This window comes from Stegodyphus dumicola, chromosome 5, assembly GCF_044657685.1.
Source record: "Stegodyphus dumicola isolate Sdum_Otavi_A_Nest chromosome 5, ASM4465768v1".
Classification (NCBI taxonomy): Eukaryota; Metazoa; Arthropoda; class Arachnida; order Araneae; family Eresidae; genus Stegodyphus; species Stegodyphus dumicola.
In genome coordinates this window covers 146,141,610-146,148,803 of record NC_140772.1, presented here as the reverse complement: position 1 = coordinate 146,148,803, position 7,194 = coordinate 146,141,610, and the positions used below count along the sequence as shown (strand labels likewise).

General features: G+C 29.6%; 1 long non-coding RNA gene across 1 annotated transcript; it reads right to left on the bottom strand.

Moving 5' to 3' along the window:
- Positions 1-455: 455 nt before the first annotated feature.
- On the bottom strand, positions 456-6,834 carry LOC146997281 (uncharacterized). The gene is made up of 4 exons (XR_015040972.1): positions 6,704-6,834; positions 5,121-5,201; positions 1,747-1,835; positions 456-852 (listed from the first exon to the last, which is right to left on the bottom strand). It is a non-coding gene; the product is annotated as an uncharacterized LOC146997281 (long non-coding RNA).
- Between the last annotated feature and the right edge of the window lie 360 nt (positions 6,835-7,194).

Genomic DNA, 7,194 nt, shown 5'->3' with positions numbered 1-7,194 from the left:
TTTAGCTTCATATATTGCACAAAATATTGCAAAAGAAATGTTTCTATTTCTTATTACATAATTATGAAGAGCTTAAAATTAATCATTACCTCAAATTTTGAATAAAGTCTAAAATCTTCATTTAGCTTTCTATTTTTGAGAAGTTATATGCATACAAATTCCTATACATTAATCATTACAGGTGAATAAATGCTTACATATACTTTTAGACTATAACTTATTTTTATATATGCTAATTCCAAGTCTCATTTGGGAAAAATAAAGTAAATTTTAAAGTGAAATAATATGAATTATAGCTCACATGTGTAAGCTAAAAATTCATTTTTCATAATTCTGCTGAAAATTATTATGTATTTCATTTATTGATTAAATCCGAATAGGAATCATTACCATAACTGCAGAATTATAATAATTTCAATGAACGAAGTATTTTAAATATAAGTGAAAACAAGCAATGCATGAAAAACTCTTTATTAGGAAATATATGTACATATATATATATAAAAATGGAAAATATGACAATAAAATAACATTAAAAATATGAAATGTAATGCATGTACAGAATGCAATAAATTCATACTCAAAACATGTATTTAAAGAGTCCACACAAGCTCTAGGAGTGCCGACATTATACAAAAGGCTTGCCACAAAATTATAAAAATGTGTTGATGTATGTGCATATTGAACGCTAAATACAAAATTAGTTTTAAATAGAATGTCAAATGCCTTCATGGCATGATTTGGGCATGCTATTAAGTGATTTACTGCTTTAATATAGAATGAACTTGTAATACACACGATAATGGGCTGTTTATTCTGAGCTGGTCCAAGAGACTCCATGTCTTCTATTCCCTGAAAATAAATTTCTTTATTAAGAATACATCCATTACCTATGTATTAGGACAAGTCAAATACCAATGAGCCATACTAGAAAGTTTATCTTTCCAATTAAAAAATATCGCCAGAAAATTTTTTCTTCTTTCAAAAATAAGTAATTCCTAGTAATTTTATTCACATAGAGGTCTTTTGCTTTTAGTTTCTGTAAAAATGCAGTATAAATACATATAGGAATATGTAAATATTATATTGATGCAAATATAGAATAGGATAGTTTATTTGTGCGTTGCTTCTTAATGAAAAATGTAATAAATAATGTACATAAAAATGTAAAAAGAACAAACTATATGGAAAATTAGTGTGTCTTTTCCTTATGAAAACAAGTATCATCCCTTCATAATAAACTATTGTTGTTCATAATAAACTATTGTTATTATAAAGATGTTTGTTCTTGATTTCATGATCGCTATAGTCTGGCTGGAAATGTATCTTTTGAATTTCACCTTGAAGCAAATTTTTCCATCACTTTACAAAATAAAATAAAAAAATAAAAAAAAAAAAAAAAAAAAACTATGTTCACTGTATATGCATGCATATATATGATTAGTGTCATGCTTTAGATTTAGATCATATAAAAACGCATCACACATATTACAAACCATCTTATTCTCTCGAAATATTTGCTAGTATGTAGGTGACATTCAAATCAATGCAATTCCAATTCTACAGAAATTAGCTAAATGACCATGCATCATCTGTGGGTACAATAGTCGAAAGCAGACTGAGAAGATGAATTTTAGCCACATGAGGCCAAATACATTCACTGTTGTAAAATGGCTCATTTTAATATAATCTGCCCTCTTAAAATGAAAGTTAGTGCAAAGCATATCAAAATTCCTTAATACTTACATTTAGCAAATATTAGAAGTGCAGAATTTGGATTTTTTTTTTTTTTTCAAATAACAGCCTGAGGCTAAAATACTTGCTTTGCCTTTACCCTACAAAAATAAAAATAAAAGTATATATAAAAGACATATACTGGATAAAAATTGCATGTGAAATGTAATAATTAATTGAAACTATATAAATATCACACATGAACCTTGCAAGATAGAATATGTAGCAAATTTCAAAGGATACGCAGCTCAACTCATTTACATATAGTATCAATAGCTTATTTACATATACATACACTGCAAACTAAAAATATTATCCTATGAAAAGAATTTTATAGCTAAGCATATGAAATTATTTTTTATGCATAGACTTATGCCAAATATTTACTCATTAATAATGAATAAAACCTTTTTCCCTCTTTCTTTCCAATAACTTTAGCTGAGGAAAAGTTCTGTGAGCAAAACTAATGCTTTTAGGTCATCTATATAACACACGTTTATTACATAATGATTAAAAAATATCATTAAAAAAGCCTTTGGCACTAGAGGCACATGCATTTACAGCTTATCTTTACGAGCCAGAAGAAAAAACTATAAGCCATTTAAGAATAAAGACCAATGTGAGTAATAGATGCAAAATTACTTTACTCTAGGTAATTAAAAAGTAAACAAAGAAAAGTTTTAAAGTATTCTATCATTTATAATCCTAATTAAATTTTTAAAGATTTTTACCACTGAAATCAGCAATACTTGGTACCAGAAGATCAGGGCGTTTTGTTTCCACATATTTCAAAATTCTTGGGACATATATAAAAAGATGAAAACTGTTTTTTAAATGTCTATCATTAGAAATTGTTTCAGTTTCGATACAATTTCTTACATGGCTATTAGACAAAACCATTTCAATTGTTTTTATGACTAAAACATACTGAAATGTTTCTTTTACAATTTTGGTTTCAAATTGACCTGTTTTTGTATTTAGAGCTTGATCCAATCTACTGCCAAGCATAATTTCGACAGCTTCGATAAAATTCTGACAGCTTTTCAAAGCCTTTATTTGTCATTTAGTTGCTGACATGCCATCAAAAATCTGGCTAATGGGAAGGATGCCTCGTGGAGGTCTTTGTAAGGCAAACTGGTTCGTATACACGTTACACATGGAGAAAACCACAAAAGGTCCATGCAGCCAGCTCCTTCATGCGATTCAAACTCTGGACCGAACTACCAGTGCTCAGCGACTTTGCCGCTGGTGGGTAATATTTAGGGGATGTGCATTAATGTTCGGAGAAAAATCATGATATTAAGCATTTGTAAGTAAACAGCCTGTTAAACATGGTATTTAGGGCATATAAATTAAAATGAGCGCAGGGGCGTAGATAGAGGGGGGCAAGGGGCATCTATCCCCGGGCGCAGGATCCAAAAGGCGCCAAACTGATGATATGGCATTTTAGAATTAAATGTTTTCCATCCTTGGCAAGCAGTAGGGGGCGCGAAATCTTCAGTTGTCCCTGGGCACTGAAAACCCTAGCTACGACTCTGAATGAGCAGCAAGAAATATAATATTAAGCATATGTAAGTAAAATTTACATAAAGTAAATATTAGTTACTGAAATCAATTTGGCCTTACCCCATTTTCTGAAAATTGTGCCGAAAACTGTTCCGTTAAGAAAATTTTCGGCAACATATTATCTTAGAAGGAAACATTCTTTAAACGCAATTTAATATTTCCTTGACTGTATCTCAACCATTATGCTTAATTTCATGCCAAGACAAGTACTCGAGTATGCAGTTTCGTAAATGTTCTTTGCAAACACTTTAAAATCACTTTTAGGAAACATAGTACGGAAATCAGACAAAATAATAATAAATTGAGAAAAAATGACACATGCAAATAAATTTTGAACAGCAGCGAAAGAAAGCGAGGAGGCCGCAAGAGAATTCTACCAGCTTTGTGCTTTTGCAGCGTTTACATTTACTGGATTCTTTGCGGTAGTGTTTTCGAAGGCAGGTGGAAGGATGGTAACTTTGAACTTCTGCAGTTCATAAAATTTCAGAATGCAGTTCCAAATACTGATATACATCTGTAAATTTTTTTCATGACTGTTGCGAGAATTTTGCAAAGTACAAATGGATTAAAAAACACCTAAGACTGAGAAATTGTACCATACTGTCTACAAATCAGCTGATAGAGTAGAAATCAAACTTTTAGAATACTATTAATGATTTTGTGTATAGGAAAACAAACAAAATAGTACTTTACGATATTAGAATTAATGTTTTATTTCAAAAATAAACCCAGATATTTTGTTTTTATATATATCATTTTGACATTTTATAGACTTTTTATTGTGCACTGAGCAAGGCAGCAAGAACTCTGGCTACACCTCTAACAGTGTTCACATAACTTAGTTATTGAAAATGTAAACAAGCTGTGTTACCTGGGTCTTTAAATCCTATCTAAACCAGAAAATGAATTCATATGAGTTTATTAAAATCAGGTTACTTACATTTCTTTCCTACTTTAAAGGACTGTGGATAAGAAAAGGTTTATAAGACTTGTTTGATACAACAATAGCTTTTGCTAATGTAAACAATTATATTATTTTGAACATTACTTCATCAGATCCTCTCACTCATTTTAATATCACTAGGAGAAGATATAATAACTAATTGAAATGAAAAGGCAATAATCTTGAAAAGTAATAAGTAAATGTCATTAGTTTAACTTTCTAACTATTGAGTTGGATGTATATGAATTAATCTATGAATCATTTTAGAATTATCATGTTTAAATTAGTATATATTTCGACAATTTTGAAAGTATGCCTGACAAGTTTTCTTAGAAGGGGAAATAAATAAATAAAAATAACCCGTCGAATTAGGTTTTCTCCCGCAATAGAAGGGAGGGGAAGCTGTTTTTTAATTGTGCATTCTATTATCTGTTAATAAAATAAGTTAATTTTTTAAATATGATGGGCGCTGCCACAAATATAAAGCAATATTGCTTAATTTTTATATTATAAAATAAAAATGCATCAAACATTTAGGTTTTATGGCTTACATATAAAAAAGTAGTTTTGTTTCAGTTGAAATAAAAATGTTTAGACATGTACGAATTTTACTATTTAATTAAGTCTGAAAAAAAACATGCCTTACATTTTTTAAAAATAAATACTGTTTTTTTAATTTTCTTATTTGCATTAAAAGAAATAAACATTTGATGTACATATTATATATTGGCATATACGTATATTTGTCAGTAAATACATATTTAGCATAAAATAAATACATGTATATAGCATATAAAGTCAACTGAATATCTGGAATTTTCAAAAATCCGGACTAGGTATAGTTTTTAATTTAAAACAGAGTAGAAAATAAAATTACCTTTTAGGACATTAACAGCATCTTCGGGAACTTCTTGCAGTTATAAAAATCTGATAATTTTGAACTATCATGTAATGCCTCCTGAAAAAAAAAAAAGTATTTTATTGTGCTAAAGTTTAAAAGAAAGACAAGGGGCAGATAAATTTGACAATTTGCTGTGGCACAAGTATTAGGAATATGGAACCTATGTAGAATGGACAAGGTTTTTTTTTTTTAGTCCAAAGGGACAATTCTCCCAGGACTGTTAATTTCGTTTTGGCATTTTGCATATATTTTGCATTTTGCATATTCCCGATATGTTTCATTTCAAATTGCTGCCACCAAACATTATATTTAAAGAAATTAAATAATGAAGAATCTGCATGAATGTATGTATGTTTCTCGTATTGTAATAAAACAACGGTACCTAGAGCCAACAAAATTTGAATAAGGTAATCTTCCATAGAATATGGGCATGTGGAAGCCCTAATTTGAATTTGAAGTTGGTTTTATTATTTGCTTTATTATTTAATATTTTCTAATACTTCAACGAATTTTTGATTAACAAAGTAAACGATTTCAAAGCGAGCAATGGCAAGACTGTACGAGTAAAAAAAAAAAAAAAAAAAAAAAAAAAATCTCCAGCTCGCGAGAGTATTGGAAATTCTAAAGATATGTTCATTTTAAAATTATTTTGCGATATTGCTGTTGAATGTTTTTATGGTTTAACTGCGAAGAACATGATATTTTATAAATAAAGGTAACACACAAAATGTTAAAAAAACGCCCCTTTGGACGTAATTTAAAATCTGAAGCTTTCAGTCTTTTTTAAAGAATGCAAGATTTTTTTAAAATCGTAAACGGAAAGCCGTCTTAGCAGCTTTATTGGCCTCCCGGACTTTTGAATGTTCAAGAGGCCTTAGCTACACCTACACTCTCGAGAATAACAACATATTTGCAAAATATAACTTTTAGAATGTTGATATGACCCAGGTAGTGCTAGTATTTATATTTTGGAAAAATTCAGCTTCGCAACAGTAAGTGAATTTTATTGTCACAAACTATAAGCAGAATTTATAAAAAATGAAAGTTAAAAATCTATTAAAAACTACTAGAAGCTGAAAACGATATGACTTCAATAGGAAATTCAGTAAAGTATACGGTTTTTATTTCTTCCAATACTACCAAATAATTTACACACTTGTGTTATTAAAAAAAATCAAAACTTTAGTATGCATTTTTTTTTTTTTTCCCACCGCTGTTCTTCCTATTTAAAATAGGAATGCATGCAAAACTAAATTTAAATAATTAAATTCGATAGCTTTGTGTAAATTGTTCAAAAATAAAAATAATGTTAAGACTTATTTACAAAAAGTACCATCCATACGTACAGCTTTCATTGTGTTAGCATTACGTAATAAATAAAACTACGTTACAGCATTACACTCTTAAAGAAAATTTACAGACACCTAAAAAAAAAGAGCAAACTAAAACTACTTTTTATTACATACTTAAATTTTGACACATAAACTAACTATAATTTATAATAATTAAGATATTTATATTAAGAAATAATTGTATATATATTTTAAAAGCGAACTTACTTTTGGGAAAGGAGCTGTATCCATTGTTACAACTGTCCTCGCTTGAAATGGCGCTTAGCCAAAGAACGTTCTTTGGCTTAGCAAACTTGTTTGGTCAGTCTGGGTGGACAATGACAAGACAGGAGGTCGTTCTGCTCCTTCAATTCACTCCCTTCCCCAAGGTTATTATTGCAAGTGGGAAACATGTTTTGCTACCAAGACAGTAAATTTGCGTTGTTTGACACGAAACGGAGCGAACACCATGGAGGTAGGAAGTAAGATGGAGTCGCCCTAAACAAGTTTCTCCGTACCCTGCTCTGAAGCACCGGCGATCCCTACGTGGTGACCAAAACATTGGGTCATTTACCATTGAGTTCTATGGGATTTGACGCGTTCGGGTGTAAATATTTTGTAATTACGTCGCAAATATACATATAAATGTATATATTTTCTTTTTCTACAACACTTCAGAGTCCTAAGTATGTGAAAACAACATATTTTTAAACAACATT